Source organism: Lontra canadensis, unplaced genomic scaffold (genome assembly GCF_010015895.1).
Source record: "Lontra canadensis isolate GAN:19392208 unplaced genomic scaffold, GSC_riverotter_1.0 scaffold1, whole genome shotgun sequence".
NCBI classification, from domain to species: domain Eukaryota; kingdom Metazoa; phylum Chordata; class Mammalia; order Carnivora; family Mustelidae; genus Lontra; species Lontra canadensis.
Window position 1 is genome coordinate 84,992,623 of NW_022630995.1, and position 17,144 is coordinate 85,009,766.

General features: G+C 39.0%; 1 long non-coding RNA gene across 2 annotated transcripts; it reads right to left on the reverse strand.

The window, feature by feature from the left end:
• Positions 1–11,317: 11,317 nt before the first annotated feature.
• Positions 11,318–17,023, reverse strand: LOC116868072. Of its 2 annotated transcripts, none has more exons than XR_004382735.1 (3): positions 16,804–17,023; positions 11,481–11,574; positions 11,318–11,351 (listed from the first exon to the last, which is right to left on the reverse strand). It is a non-coding gene; the product is annotated as an uncharacterized LOC116868072 (long non-coding RNA). The 2 variants fall into 2 exon arrangements; XR_004382734.1 differs by having other exon boundaries at positions 11,320–11,354.
• Positions 17,024–17,144: the final 121 nt, after the last annotated feature.

The window sequence follows — 17,144 nt, forward strand, 5'->3', positions numbered from 1 at the left end:
TGTATTTCTATGCCACTCACAAAAGAGGAAATTAAAAAGAACCTAATACTCACCTGAAATTGAATTCAAGATGGACTTCATACTTCAACTTAAATAGTTGAAATCTCTGAACTTCCTCAAAGGTAAGCACGGCCAAAATAAAAACTCATTTGCTGAGCATTCTGCCTACAAAGATGTTTTTCAAACATCTGGAAACACTCTATTGACTCTCCTCTAAAGCCTTAAGAACTCCACATTGCTGAAGCTCGTGGAAGAAATTTTACTTCAGTGACTGTGGAACAGATATTCTCCATATTGGAACTATATCTAGGCAGGGCTTTTCCAGCTCATAGAATGCCCTAGGATGTTCATGGCTAGGAGGTGTATTTTCAACAAGGTTTGTGGAAACCCCCCTTAGCACACCTACCTTAGCTCTCACCATCCATTGTCAGCAGCTTCCACACAGCTTTTTCTACCCATTGTCACTGAACTTAGGGGGCCTCGGTACCTTCAAGACTCACGTTAATCTTTTGTCCTTATTGATAGACATGTATTCTGGGTCTAAGTTAAACCAGGACGGTAACTCCAGTGGGGATTGGACCTATACTAGAGTGATTTCTACACTCCCTTGTTGTCCTCATCTCAAACACAGATGGGGGTGAAAGAAAACCATTTGTATATATGGGTTTTGTTCATGTTATGGCATTTAACAATTATGAAAACAGAAAAGGAGTACACACAGCCTATGATTCCAATACTCATAGTCTCAGCCACGATGCCATCCAGCCTCTTCACCATAAAAAACTCAACACCTGATCTAAATACCCACGAAGAGTGTTTTTTTGGAACTCTGAGTAGAAAAAAAGTGAGGTTTTTCTAAACAACAGATTCATCCCAAGAATGTTGTGAAAAAACTTCCACAACAATTCCTGTGGTTTTTCAAAACCTGGCATGTGGACTTTAGGAAAAATATATGCAGTGTTTTAGTGAAGTCTATAATTTGGTTTTATGTTAAAAACGAATATGCACACATTTATATGCTTCTGAGATATGAATCAGACTTAGTGAAGCAGATTTTTCTTGATGCGAATCTATGGGTAAAGCTGCATGCCTCAGAGAACACACCACGCTATACAGCTGTGCCACTGAGTTGTACGTTATATAACCAAGTCAATTTATCATGAAAATTGACCAGATTTCCTGCAGGCTAATCCAGTATGGTCTTGATAACTTAAGTAAAGATAAAACGTGTCATAATTCACATTACTGTAACCTAGATTTAACCAAAACTCAGCAATCTTGAAAGCATTCATTTCTGCAATGATCATTACATCAGAGTTGAGTACCAAGGTAATCATTTATTAAATGAGTCACAAAATCTCTCTGTCTCTGACACGTGTGAGGCTAAGGTCTAAGAAATTCTAAGAAACTCACCAAAGTCAACAACAATAATAAAAAATGGGAGTGGGGAGGACAGTGTTATTTTCTAAACTTTAGGCTTCTTACAAAACAAACAGCTAGACTGAATTTCTTTCATCACAGAATAACAAAATGTCAGGATTGAAAAAAAAATAGCATCTAGTCAGGGACATAACTTAAAACAACAACAATGTGGGCTTTGAAGGATTTTGTATAAATCTGATGATCATCCACAAGAAGAAGCTGAAGTCAGAATGCAAACTTGTAGGTCGGATTTTCTCTCAAGTATTCTTGCCCATTTTTACACCCTCGAGAGCATTGTGTACACCTGTAGTGCACAGTGGCCTGGACATAGCTTTTCTGCTGCCTACCTGGTCACAAAATTATATTTTGGAACTTTTTATTTTCCAGTCTTCTAAATTACACCATAAGAACCTTAAGGACCAAATCTGTATATCTTATTTCCTCTCTGTTGCTAACATCTAGTACACAGCTGTTGTTCTATAAATAGTTCTTTTTAAGATTTTATTTATTTATTTGGGAGAGAGAGAGTGAGCAGGGAGAAGGGGCAGAGGGAGAGGGAGAAGCAGGCTCTCTGCTGAGCAGGAAGCCCGCCATGGAGCTCAATCCTGGGATTCCAGGATCATGACCTGAGCCAAAGGCAGACCTAAACCAACCGAGTCACCCAGATGCCCCTAAACTGTTTTTGAATTATATGAAATCCAGCAAGGTATTTTTAAGCACATGGGAAATCTGTTTCACTTTGTTTCTTGTATTATACATTTATACACACGTGTGTGTGTGTGTGTGTGTGTAACTTATACCTATATACTTTGGTATACTGTATTCATTATATATAATAATATATAACTATATATATCATTATATATAAATTGTATATATTATATACAATTTATATATATATATTAATATGTATATTAAACTGCTCTGTCATTAAACTCTCAAGTTTTATTCTTAAATAGTGTGGTTTGGAGTGAAGACACTGTTCCAAATAATTGACAAACATTTTAGTATTGAATATGGCCAGACATAAAAGTTCATGATTTACATTCCAAAGCCAAAATCAAAAATTATTTCCCAGGACTCCTCTGCTTTCTCAGCTACCCTCCCGCTGTATATGGGGAGGCCCCCAAGGCACTCAAGAACTGCCTGGGAAGGAGCTCTCGCTATATTCTTGCAGTGATGGAAGGTCAAGGAACAATTAAAAAAAAAAAAAAAAAGTAAACAGAATAGAAAGGCAAGCATGTACGTTCTCCTTAAAAATAAAAACTGAATTAGGGGCACCTGGGTGGCTCAGTGGGTTAAGCCTCTGCCTTCAGCTCAGGTCATGATCTCAGGGTCCTGGGATCGAGCCCTGAATCGGGTTCTCTGCTCAGCGGGGAGCCTGCTTCCCTTCCTCTCTCTCTGCCTGCCTCTCTGCCTACTTGTGATCTCTGTCTGTCAAATAATTTTTTTTTAAATCTTAAGAAAAAATTAAAAAAAAAAACTAAATTATAGGGCCAAATGAACCATAGTTTGAATAGAATGTGAGATGGACAGTCAGCTCTTGTATTAACCCTCATTCAATTTTGAAGGACATGGAATAGTTATCATTTAGGATTACAAACTGGCTAAAGGGAAATCACTGCTTCCTTGTCCTGACTGAGCTGTATTTGCTGGAATTCAGGAGAGCAATCTGTGTTCTCACAACTTGCTGATGCAATGTAAAATGCTGTTTGATATAACTGATAATGAGTGTCTGCACTCAAAGTCTTCCAGAGTCACTTCCTTCTTGCAGTCTAAACAGAACTCAGCATAAATAGTTAACTAAAAATAATTAATTACATAGGTGATTTCATATTTTTTTCTCAGTGATGTCTTTATCTTTATCCTGTTTCTTTTCTTGATACACTGTACTAGCACATAACCAAGATGAGGCATACTACTTTACAACCAAAAGGCCTTACCCTCAGGGTTTCAAAGTACAGCACACCGTCCACTGCCCGTAACGATGAGCTCTCCAAAGTCATCGAACATAAAGGAAGGCCAGGACCATTTTCCTTTAGTCAAAAGTACCAGTTCCCCTTCTATATGTAATAGTGTCCTGTGGGAAAATAGAAAACAAGAACAAACACCGGCTATTTCAGTAAATATGTTAGAAAGAATATAAGAGATAGGGTTTTGTGCTATGGTAATTTATAGTAGGAATAAAATTTAGTTGAAAATTACTCTTTCCCCCCCTGAAATACATATCTTCTTTGGTAGCATATATAGCCACTTACCACCATCCCCAAACATTTTTAATGGATTCAAGTCTTCTGATGAAATACTTTATGACAAGGCCACACGCGTGTGCACACACACACACACACACACACACAAAACATGATTTCATGCATACAAAAACTTGTTTTTTAACAATTTTAAACAATGATTTTTTTTAACTTAAATTCCAGTTAGGTAACAAATAGTGTAGCATTGGTTTCAGGAGCAGATTTTAGCAATTCATCACTTAATTTTACTCAAATAAAAATAGCCATGAGAGGTTTGATTTTATAGTTAAAGAGGTATGCTTATGTAAAAGATAAAACCAATAAAGAAAACCCCCAAGTCTTTAATTACAGCCTTTTCATAACATTGCTGATCATTCTGAAGCTTAGTTTCTATACTAGAAAGCCACTCTAAATGGTTGACTTTCTGGCAGGATGAAGAAAGTAGCAGTTTTATTGCTCTTTCTCTGTCTAAATTCTCCTTTGACTACTGAGAGATTTCCTTGATGGATTCAAGTAGAAACATTTTTACTGATTCATTTTTATCTTATTTTGTTAGGGAAAGATTAAAACAAAATATGACTAGAGGCATCAAAATATTAATTATTTAAGCTATTGCTGTACCAATCACTTGCTCCAATTTTCTGGAGCATTCTCGATTTTAAACAGTCCGTTCTATAGTTCCCACAAAGATAGTCCTGATGTTTTACAATGTATATCCCAATTTTGGATTCGGAACAAATGCGGTCGCTTCCTGATAGTGTTAAAAGCTTCTCTATCACATTTCCAAAACGATAAAGGTAACTTTTTCAATGGTTAAGTAGTTTGTGTACCTAGGTCCTAAAATCTCTAAAAAGAGATTTTTTAAATAGTTTTTAAAAGATCACTGTCAGGAGAAAAAAAATTCCCCACAGTAGTTTTGCGACCTATCAGAATTTCATTCTGAGAAGATTTGTGTTATCAAGTAGTATTTGCACGGCATCCCATCCAAGGAAATGCAGTTGTTGCAGAAAGCAGTATGGGTAATTCACTTGGCCACCCTCAACCCCACAGGAAGGACTGGATCCTCTAAGCACTAAACGCACAATACCTGAGCAAAAGGAAAAGCCAGTGGATGTCAGGAAAGCTCTGTCCCTGTTATCCCGTAGTTATCCAACAGAGACTGGATGTCTGGTTAAGGTAACCACGTGCTTCATTTCCTTAAGGGCCTCCAAGTTCCCTGTGTTAGAGGAACTAGTGTGTCACTGAGGTGACCTCTGATTAGGAACAGTCAATGATGCAGACCCTGAGAACTGCAGGGCAAACAAGGGGTTGTCATCTAAATGCTTATGATGTAAGGATTACCACAAATACCATCTCAACACCTACTCTGGTAGTCCTTCTTGTGACCTCCAGCAGGCAGAGAGGACCCACCTGGAATATCTCTAGGTAACTACCACCTCAATCCTCAGGTTTAATCCATGCTAAACTAATCACACTTTTTTCCGTAAAAAAAAAAAAGTGTGTGTGTGTGTGTGTGTGTGTGTGTGTGTGCATGTGAACTTATGTCTGTTTCACTCGATGTCTTTCCCCCAGATTTTATTTCATCATAAAATGGCCAAGTCTTTCTATGGGTACTATTTTAATACCTTTTTCTATAACTGGACAATAATTCTGACTATTCAATAGAATCAATACTATATATAACTAAATAGTGATGCATAGGAAATCATGGGAAATGCTCCTATCTGGTTACACACTTTAAACTGGCTTATTTAATTTTATTTTGCTTATTTTATTTATATTCATCTACATGAATCAATGGAATTGTTGTCCACTACCTTTCAACACAAAAGCAGGAAGAGTGAAAAGAGAGTCTCGGCTTGCCGTCACATAGATTAGTACATGAAAACCGGATAGAATAAAACAAGGGTATGGTAAAAGCCAGTTAACTCAGAGGTTCATATCTGATCAAACCTTTAACCTCACTGTTTCCTTTCCTCCACTGAGTATTTATTTTAACTCTGAATTTTAGTCTTTGGCCTTCAGTGCCAGAAATATTCTTACATGTTCAGATAAGGCACTTTCATCCAGTTCCAAAAATGCTGAGGGTGAGGGTCAGATCTGAATTCCTGCTTATACTGAGTCAAACATCTCCAACTGGACAAGCAGGGAATGGATGTCTTGACTGACATCCCTGCCACTGACAGGGGGCTGCTAGCTGTCTTGTTTTTTATCTTCACCATCCCCCTTTTCGGAATTTACATAGCAACAGAGGTAATAAATGGCTTCTTGATTCTTCCCATTCCCTCCAAAACTAAGCTGAGGACAGAAGGCCCCCAGTGAATTTTTTCAGCTTGACCCTACCTGTGTTTGGTTTTTGCCACCGGACCATGTCAGCATTCCAGGACCATGAGAGAATGCCATGTTTGCAACCCAACAGGAAGAGGAGTAAGCCAGGCGTTGACATCACCTGACAGATGTGTTTCTCAAGTGGGAAATTTTATTCAAGCCTTTTTCATGGAAATCATTGACACAGAAAAGGAATAAAGAAAAGAGAGGGAGAAAGAAAGTCGGTGCCATGATGGGCATGTTTTGCACCCCATAAAAAAGGAATTAAAATGACGCAAGCTCACCTCCCTCTCTTTACACCCCCCTCCCCTTCCTCACTCATCCTTTATGTCTGGAAGTAAATGTTTCTGAAATACTATAGCTACCGTCAGAGCAGCAACACGTAATAACATGGTAGCAACACATAAAACTGTCAGTCTTCGGGGAAAATAGATGGTTAGGCTGAGGGGGTAAATGGACTAAATCAATTTGAACACGCATGTTAAGGACTGTGAAAGGGCAGAGTTTAGTGCTGCGAGGCTGGAAAACATTTGTCTCTGTCTTCTTGTATTTCCACAGCACTGGGCAGAATCCACCCACAGGCTTCTCACTTGGCTCCAGTCTGACTCTGTGGCTGATTAATGGCAGCTGGAGGTGTCCAGTAATTTCCTCACCTAATAATAAGCTACAAACCAAAATGGAGGTTCCCCTCGGGCCCACAGTTAACATACCTATACTTACGACCAGGAGGTAGCCAATTACCCTGCCTCTGTGCCCACTACTTAAGAAATACATGCTTGAGCAAGGCTAGGACCATTCTGTTTACCAGGGACCCAGCTTCTGCCGATAACCATACGGACTGCTCTTGTTACATTATAAATACATACTCCTTTCATTTAGAGAAGGATACACTTACGAAAATCTTCTAGCATTTCCACAAGATACATTTTTAAATAATTTTTCCTCCAAAAAAATGTGGCAGAAAAAATTCAGATGGTGCACTTGGACTAGAGCCTTTTGGGACCTAAAATATCAAATGGCCATTACCAAAATGCCGGGTTGTAATTGCAAAGCCTGAAGCCTAAGCAATCAGTCTAATTCCCTGCTTCCTGAGGCAACCAATAAAGCTTTTTGTGTTCGGACAGCTCTTCCCCTCAGAGGCAATGAGAATCAGTCCATGCCACATACTATACAGTGATTATGTGGATTAACTTTGTGATGTTAATTGAGTGGTTAGCCTCAACATTTATACTTATAGTAACACAATTAATTTAAGCTAAGGAATAATACATATTATATACCAAGATGAAAACATACAAGTGTGTGTGTGCATGTGTGTGTATCTGTGTGTGTATCTACACAAGCTCATTAGTTCCATGTTGCAGTGAGCAAAAGTATGGTGTAATGGAGACATTACACAGACCTGGATTCAGATTTCATTTCTGCTGCTTAATGGCATAACCTTATGAAATTATTTTAACTCTTCTGAGCTTCTGTTTTCCCACTTATAAAATGAGAATAATAGTATTTATCAGGAATAATGTATGTGAAGTCCCTAGTTCAACATAAGGCACATAGTAGCAATCTATAATTACTTTCACATGTTAGAGGTGAAATCTAATTTGTTTAAATAGTGGTGAATATACATAAGGTAAAACTCACCACCTTAACCACATCTATGTGTGCAGTTAGGTGGCATTAAGCACATTTACATCATTGAGCTTTCATCTGCACCATGGATCCCAGAATTCTTCTCATCTTCCAAAACTGAAACTCTGTACCCATTAAACAGTAACTCCTCATTCCCCATCTCTGCTCCTCCTGGAAACCAGAATTCTACTTTCTACTGCAAGGTTTTCTGACTACGTTAAGTATCTCATGTAAGTGGACTCATAGTATTTTCCCTCTTGTGACTGGCTTATTTCAATCAGCATAATGTCCTCAAGGTTCATCCTTATGTTAGCATGTGTCGGGCTTTTCTTCCTTTACAATGCTGAGTGATATTCCATTGAATGTATATACCAGATTTGGGTTATCTATCTATGTGTCAGGAAACTGACAGAGAAGATAGATAGATTATATGTGGATGGATGAGGAGACTGAAGGAGAAAAGTATAAAGGAATCATGAAAAGACCACACAAGCAGAAACAGTAGCAGAATGAACTAAAGATACCAGAACAAAAATTTAAAGTTTTAGAATATATGTCTCAGACCTTCATCAGGAGGCCCTAGGATTGCACGGCCAGGTAAAGGAAGGGCAGATGAGGACATCTCCAAGTTGGTGACAGAATGTGTCAGAGAGTCTCATATTGTTCATGTCTGGGTTCAAACTTAGAACAAGAATTTCCATAATGAATCAATGGTGCGTGATAACAAACACTAGCTAATATTACTGTTTCATATGATTTAATATGTGTCATCACCCACTGTGACAGTGGCAGGATTGTTTCTAAACCATATTCAGTTAACTAGATGTAATCCTTTGTAGACATCATGGAAGAGGAGAACATATGTGTGTCAGTTTTAATGGAAAACTCCTGGGTGCCTGGGTGGCTCAGTTGGTTAAACATCTGACTTTGGCTCAGGTCATGATTCCAGAGTTCTGGATCAAGTCTTGCATTGCATTCCCTGATCAATAGGGAGTCTTCTCTTCCCTCTCCCTCTGCCCCTCCCCTAGCTTGTGTTTTCTCTCACTCACTCTCTTTCTCTCAAATAAATAAATAAATAAAATCTTTAAAAAAGAAGAAGAATGAGAAGGGGGAGGAGGAGGGGGAGGGGGAGGAGAAGAAGAGGAAGAGGAAAAATCCTAAGTCTTCTCAAGTGGTCCCTAAGCTCCCAAGAGTAGAAGAGCCTTTTGTCTAATTGAGAACCTTACTCTGAGCTGGGCCATGCACTGGGGATGACTTGAATGTACTCTCGAGTGAAACACAAGAACTGGGTTGGGAGATTTAAACATGTATACTGGGATTCAAGGGCCTGCCAATGCAGCTTTATAATGAGGTCTTAGCTTTCCCCGTATCTCCCATTCCCTGACTGGCCTCATCAGATCATCTTGCCCATGGTCAGTTGCTCTCTACCCACGCCGATACTCATGCTTCCTTCACCCTTCTCAAACTGATTTCTTTTACCTAAACTGAGTCTTTGGGCAACCTATTGCTCCTTTTTTCTAGTCACATCCCACCTCTCCCTTTTTATCATTATAAACCAACATATTATTTTTAAAGGTATAAGTCCGACACCGCCCTACACACACACCTATCTTTATCAGAAAACCTGAAAGAAGTTTTTGGGTTTTTTTTTTTTTAATTTTATTGTTTTTAGTGTTAAGTGGAAATTTTATATAGAAATAAGATTAGGAAGTAGCTCCTGTGAAAGGGAGTGAAAATCCTTCCCAGACCTGTGTTAAAAATAAAAAGATACGGGGCGCCTGGGTGGCTCAGTGGGTTAAAGCCTCTGCCTTCGGCTCAGGTCATGATCCCAGGGTCCTTGGATCAAGCCCCGAATCAGGCTCTCTGCTCGGCAGGAAGCCTGATTCCCCCTCTCTCTCTGCCTGCCTCTCTGCCTACTTGTGATCTCTGTTTGTCAAATAAATAAATAAAATCTTTAAAAAAAATAAAAATTAAAAATAAAAAGACAGAAAAGGAAAATGTGCATGAGTATATGTGCATGACTAAGCTCGCTTGCCCTCCTGAGTACCAATGATACCAGAAGGGCGTGTGTGCTGTAAAATGAGGCCTGCTTTTATGCCATTAATGGATTGATAGGATATACTTTGTCCTCTGTTCTATTTTGCTTAAAAACGTGCTGTTTATTCAAGCAAAGGAAAAATAGAATGAAACCTACAAAGAAAGACAGCCTCGGGAAATAAAGTCCTACTAAAATGATAGGGTTTGCGAAACACATGCAACCCCGAAGCTTCACTGACAGTCAAGTCTGGAAACTCCTTTGTGAAAACTGGAAAGAAAGTCTGATGAATTGAGGCACTAAAGAGGAGTAAGTTAGGTCTTGGTATACACAACCTCAAGGCAGAGAACCTCGTATAGACACATCTGGTGGGAATGTTTTCTGTTATCTCTCTGATCATCACCTGGTGATGTTACCATGGCCACAAATGGCCTGCCAGCTTCTTCCTCCCCAGTTTGCCTCTCATAGCTATCTTCAAGCCCGTGCAACAGAGCCCTGCCTTTATCAAGGACTAAGACACTTCTATCCCATTTCTGTCAGCTCCTGTACAGCGGCTGCTGCCAGGTTCAGGTTTAGGGTTGTACTTGCAGAGTCAGTGACTTCAGGACTGCTTGCTGATTCTGTAGTGCATACCAGATAATGTGCTAAGTGCTGTGGTGAGTAACATAAATAAACACTTCTAAAATAATAATAAATGTAAAAGAATAGAACTTAGTGACATTATACAAATTGAGCCACACTGATCACAACCAGAAGCAGAGGTAAATGTCCTTTCAGAGCATGCAGGTCAAAGAAAGTCTGAGGGGTTTTCCTTGCCACGGACTGGAGAACACAGAGCTAAAGAAAGAATAGGAGTGATCCAGATTGTGAAGGGAAAGGAGATGTGTACATGCTGGGATTTTAGGGTGAGGAGGTGGCATTTTCCCAGAAAAGAATAACACGCGTAGTACTGCACGGTTGAAGGAAGCACACCTTCTCTCTGGACATTGAAATAAAACCAGTATGGCCGAAGACCAGGGAGCAATCAAGGAAGTGACTAAGTAAGAATTTGAGGTGAGAAAGACGTGCAGCATGAAGGCCACTCCAAATTGTGTGGAAAATATTAAGGATTTTGATCTTTCCCCTGAGCAGGGTGGGAAACCTCTAAAACGTCAAGTAAAGTATTAGTATATTTGAAGTACCTGTGCATATGGGGTCACCATGAACCAGAGTGATGGACGATTGGGATGGTGTGCAACCCTCAAGAAGTTTGCAAAGTAGGTTAGAGATTAAACTAAGGTCCAGAAAAATGACAACTTTAAATAAGAAGGCTTGAGTTCAAATCCTATCCTCCCACTTATTATTACTTTTTTAAAATTGTTTTTATTTTAAAGACAGAGAGTGCAAGTGGGGGTGAGGAGGAGAGAGAGAGAAGGGAGAGGGACCGACTCCGTGCTGAATGTGGAGTCTGATTCAGGACTCCATCTTAGGACACTCAGATCACAACCTGAGCTGAAATCAAGAGTCGGTCAATTAACCGACTGAGCCATGCAGGTGCCCCTTAGCACTTTGACCTTGGGAGAACTCATACACATTTCTTAGTTTCAACTTACTCACTTACTCTTAATGAAGTTGTGAGTCACAAAGGAGGTTGTCTCTTTGATAGCAGTTTATGAACTCCAGTGCTGTAAAACTGTAGGTAACAATGACTGCTGTGAACACTGGAAAAATAGTTATGGCAATAATATTAAAAACACGTATTAGACAGTTTTTGCTGTGATAACAACTACCCCCCAAATCACAGAACTAACAATGACAAGTAGCAATTTCTTACTCACCTCGAAGGAGGAATACTGGCTGGCTGTAGCTCCCCAGCAGGCTGTGGGTCAGTGGGGTCTCTGCTTCTTTTGTCTTCTCAATCTGGAAGCCAGACTAAAGGAGCAGAGCCCAACTTGTATATGCGTTTCTCACAGGAAGGACCAAAGTGAAAGAACCTCTCAGAGTTGGCCTCTTAAGCAAGTCACGTGGCCAAGCCTCAAATCAATGGGACAAAAATGCATTATCCTCTTAGGGGTAAGAAATAAATGAATAGGGGCATCAGGGTTGCTCAATCATTAGGGGTCCACCTTTAGCTCAGGTTGTGATCCCAGGGTCCTGGGATGGAGCCCCACATCAGGCTCCCTGCTCAGTGGAAAGCCTGTTTTCCTTCACACTCTCTCCCTACTTGTGTTCCCTCTCTCCCTGTCTCTCTTTCTCTCTCTGTCAAATAAAGAAAATCTTAAAAAAAAAAAAAAAAAAGTAGTAAATGAGTAACTGGGAGTAATAGAAAAATTTTCCATAAATATTTGTGTGTATGTGTGTCCAAAGCTCTCTAAATCTAAGGGGAAAAAAAACAGTAGACATTGCATATTGCAGCCATCCTGGGAAGGGGAGATAGTGATGTGGCAAAGACAGATCATCTACATTGTCTTTTGTGGGACTTAGCACCAAAACCTTTTTTAAAATAAAATATATTTTAACTATTACATGCATTCTTAAACTTTTTTGTAAAGTAAATAATGGGGGGATTATTTAAATAAGTAATTTTATGCCCTACTGTAAAGCAGGGCAAAATGAAATAACTATCCCTTATTTATTGTTTTAGTAAGTTGAATGCAAATCCAAAAGACACATACAGTGTGCCTCGAAAAAAAATGTGAGGAAAACCAGGTAGAATGTCACCAGACCTGCCAACTGCTAGGAAACTTGGTGCCATCAGGGCTGCTGGTGTGGTTGCACCAGCTGTTCACTGAGCAAGGGCACCAATCAAGGGGAAAGTAGGAAACAAGATCGGATCTATCTTATGCTCACCAAGTCATCTTCCCTCATGCAAGGCCATATCTAGTCAGAGAAAAGGGCAATATTTGTCACCTGGCACAAATGTGTCATTTGCCCTAGAAGAGGCTTCAGAGGGTAATCATCACAATCCTGGGCCTAGCTCATCCTGTCACATCTAGTGATCTTTCCACAGTCAAAGGTTATCTGACCAATGGATTAAACCCCAGAACAATATAATTCAAGAAACTGTATAATCTATACTCCTTAGTGTCATAACATACAGTAAAAAATAAACCTACAAAAAGACGATCTACTCATGTTTTCTGCAGTTTTTCTTTTTTAATTAACAAGTGCATGGATGTCAAATTACAATCTGAAGATGATTGGAGAACCCAAATAAATAAAGTTAGTTATATGATTTTAATGTTAGTGGGAACAAGTATCTCTTTCCAGAAGTATGGTATTCCCTAAGTGGACAAATCCCCTCATGCTCTGCCCACTCTCTGGTAGATACTGCCAACCTATAACTCCCTCGAGTCCACCAATCCCACATGAGGGGCATACCCTCTCTTCAGGTAGATTAACATCTCAGAGCCTTTCCCTAAGTCATAAAGCAACTAAATGTTTAACTAGCAAACAAGGATCATTGCATTCTGAAGTTCTTGACACAATCCATCCCAGATGTAGGGTTTCTTCCCTGGGTCAACTGAGATGATTTCTAGTATCTGAGTTTTCCTGTAGGCTTTTACTTTTCACATTTGTAAGATTTCTCTCATATATGAGTACTCTGGTGTCTGTGGATCCCTAATATCTAGGAATTTTATACATTGAATATTTACAGCAGTGGTAAGCATGGGATATTTCTAATGACATCCTGTGCTTTACAATTACAAAATCTCTACATCCGAGAGATTTCTGTTTCTTAGTATCTCTCACATAGCTATTTCAAAGGAAATTCTCATATACCAGAGCTTCTTTGTACCTTTGTTTCCCTTGGAAAATTCTGTGTACATATTCTTCCCTCAAGATTGAGATTCATTTGAGATTTTTTTTGGTTTGCTATATTTTTTTTAAAGGTTCTGATTACTTGCTAACACTATGATGGACTTTTTCCTTAGAGAACTGTCTGAATGCCTACCACTCCCAGGGACTGTGCACTGGTAAATCTTGGTGTTTTAAGTCTTATAACTTTCCCTCAATGTCATATGGGATCTCGAAGTATACATGAAGTTTTCCTGTCCTTGATAGTATTTCAAGTCCTGGTGGTCTAGAGCTCTGAGATGGTCTTCATATATGGTCCTAATCACCTGAGAGTTCATGAGAGTTCTTCATCTTCTAGAGATGAAATCACCTTCTTATAGTGTCTCCCATAAATTTTTTAGTGCTTCTTATTAGAAGTATTTCACTTTCTCTGCACTTCTCCATTCCCCAAAAATGTGGTGTGCTAAAATCTGAGAATTCAAATGCCATTAAGATAGAGAACATCCTAAAATCAGAGAAAATCTAAGAGACAAGATGATTAAAGCAAAAGAAATCTTCTTAAATTATTCTTCTAAAACTATAGGGTCCAATACAGCAGCCAGTTTTAGGATTCCTTCTGTCTTTTTGTAGGAGACTTAATTCTTTAACATAACCTGCTTTAATACATGGATATTCTGTAGTCCTGATAATTAATATCTTCCTCTCTCTTTTCCTTGGGAAGATACCACTTAAGATATTGTGAATTACTGACACTTCTATATAATAGACTTCTTTGGAATAAATTTCCCTTCATGGATGAACAATTCAAAGAGGTAATAAGCTATTCCATTAAATAAAGTTAGTTATACATATATATGACACCTACTAAGCTTTAAAATAAGCAGTACACACACACACACACACACACACACACATACACATATATTTAAAATATTTTCTTTATTTGCCAGAGAGAGAAAGAGAACACACAGGCAGGGGGAGCTATAGGCAGAGGGAGAAGCAGTCTTCCCATTCTGCCGGGAGCCCCATGTGGGGCTTGATTCCAGGACCCTGGGATTATGACCTGGGCCAAAAGACAGACACTTAACCAACTGAGCCACCCAGGCATACCAGCAATAAATATATTTTTAAAGCAAGAGAGAACAAAGAAAGAAGAAAACAAAACTGGTGGACAAGAAAGGAAATGGAGAAGAAGCAAGTGAAATATACAACTGTATTCACAAAATATTTTTCCCCTTTCCTTAATTGCATGGTATCAAGCCACACCTTCCCCACCCCTCCTCCTGTTTTTCTTATAAGCTTACTTGTTATTAAAAGTAGCTTCTTAGAACCAACAAAATTGTGCTCAGTGGCCTACCTCTGGTACATGGCAAAAACCTAATTTAGTGCTATTGTATTTATTCCAAAAATCTCAAAGCAGGTTCAAATTTATGTAAAAGCTATTTGCTAGACCTATAGATAAAAAACATATTTGAGTACCACAGGTTAATTTTTTAAAATAAGTTGGCCCCTAGTGCTCATTTTTAATAATTTTCACTGTAAGAGCCATAAAACTAGCAAATTTGGAATAATCCCACTCAATAAAAGAAAGTTGAACTTAGTATCCCATTGGTATCATCTGAACAACAACAGTTTTTAAATTCATAAATAAATTCCCAAACCACATGTGACTGGGTACAGTCACTCATTACAAGAGATCCAATTAACCTTTCAAAACTTAGGGGCCACACGACTTTACCAGGATGTATTATAAAAGGGTATTGCAAAAATTTCACTGATTCTTCCTATAGTCCTTTAAAACTCAGGAGCAAGTTGATTTTCCAGACATTCATGCAAATGTATATTCCATCTTTGCAATGAAATCCTGATCCTTTCCCCTGGTATGAATCACCACAAACCACCTTGACAGAGACACGAAATGCCCATCTTTGGGTACTGCAGGAGGGCAGCTAATGACAACTGGAGGTCAAGGTCCTCAAAAGCAGCTGTAATCACTTTTAGCAAACCCAAAACATCTCTGAGTTGGACTTTTAGGAAGAAGGAGCTCCTTTCGGGAGAAGACTATTCCAAAGATTGTTACGTGTAAAACTGTTTGAAGGTACAATTTGGTCTGACTAACCACAGTACCGGGTCTGCTGGAGTGTAACCTACCACACTTGGTGACATTTAAATCAAATACAAGAACAACTTATTAAATCTCCCACTTCCCTTAGCAACTTAGGCAAATAGGAATTTTTTAAAATATGAATTCACACAGCAAATGTTATTATACCAGGATTAAAAGAAAAAACATGACAAGAGCTCAATGTACAGAGCCCATGGTCTGACCCCTGTCTAACTCTGTGGTTCCAGCCCACCCCCCCCCACAACACACAATTCCTACCAGCCATGCAGAACCTGGCTTGCTCACAGCCTCGGCAACACTCCAGAATTTTCTTTTGTCCTGAAATTCCTATGAACTGACTTCTCCACTTTAAATCTCTACCCACCCCCCTCACTCTCCAAACATATTCCCATATTTCTTTCTTTGGCTAATTTCTCTTTTTCCCTCCAAAATATACAATAGGCTCCCAAATGGCCAAGAATAGATGTGGCATTAAAACAACACCTTTTTAGCCTCTTTGATGGCACACTCATATCCTGCTTTATATCACAGGATTTGGCTTTGCACATTTTATTTGGGTAAATTAACCAATAAATGGGCCTGCTTGCTGGCAAAGACATCCATTAAACTCCCAAGACCCCTTCTAGGACATTTCATTTCATACTAAATATTCCACTCTGAGTACGATATTGACATTCTAGTACTCAAAATTATTGCACTTTTACCATCTGGATTATGTTTCATTTCCAAATAAGTCTCTAATTTCATGGCTTGTGGCATATTTGATTTGTTGCTTAAGCAAACAGTAATCAAAGCCCTCATTTCCCTATCTCATGAAATTGGTAAAATGATATTAATCAAAATACTTAGAGAAACTAAACAAAAAACCACGTGTAAAAAATCCTCATACATTTGTTTTCAATAAGTAGACAAACGTAAGAAAGTGTTGATAAACGACCAGTAATGTAAAAGATAAAATATGAGTCATTTTTACCCCAGCTTTCCCCTAACAATGATTAATCAAATTGCAATTTCAATGATAGTGTTGCCCTTTTATGTTAGATTCCCTAACAGCAATCATCATCATAATTTTTCCCCCATTAAAAAGATAGTCCCCTAGTTTAAAAGCCCTACTTGGGAGCAGAACCTAGAAAACTGTGCGACAAGTGGTGTATCTTAAAGGTAAGAAAGGCGAGTATCGCTTGGGTCCTACCCAGAGAGAAAGACACCGCTCGTTTCTTTTAAAACTTGTAACTTACTGAAACGGTGAGCTTGGTTTCATGACGTTGAACCCTTTAATGAACTTTCTTCACCTTTCAAGTTCTTACACCTCTGAGCGTGTTCTAACTCCTGAACACTATTCCTCTGTTCTGGGATCATGTGTTGCCCATCCTAAAACACAAGATAACAAAGTTGGAAAAGAAAGAAAGAGCCTTTCCTCCCGGTCAGAACTCAGGCTTATCTCAGCAGCCTCCTATTTTTAACCAGATTGCAAATGGTATCTGTGATCAAAGGCCTGGAGCCCTGAAGGAACTGGAGCAAACAGCACGCAACAGAATGCTTCCGGATGATCTATAAGCAGGAAAGGACTTTTGACATG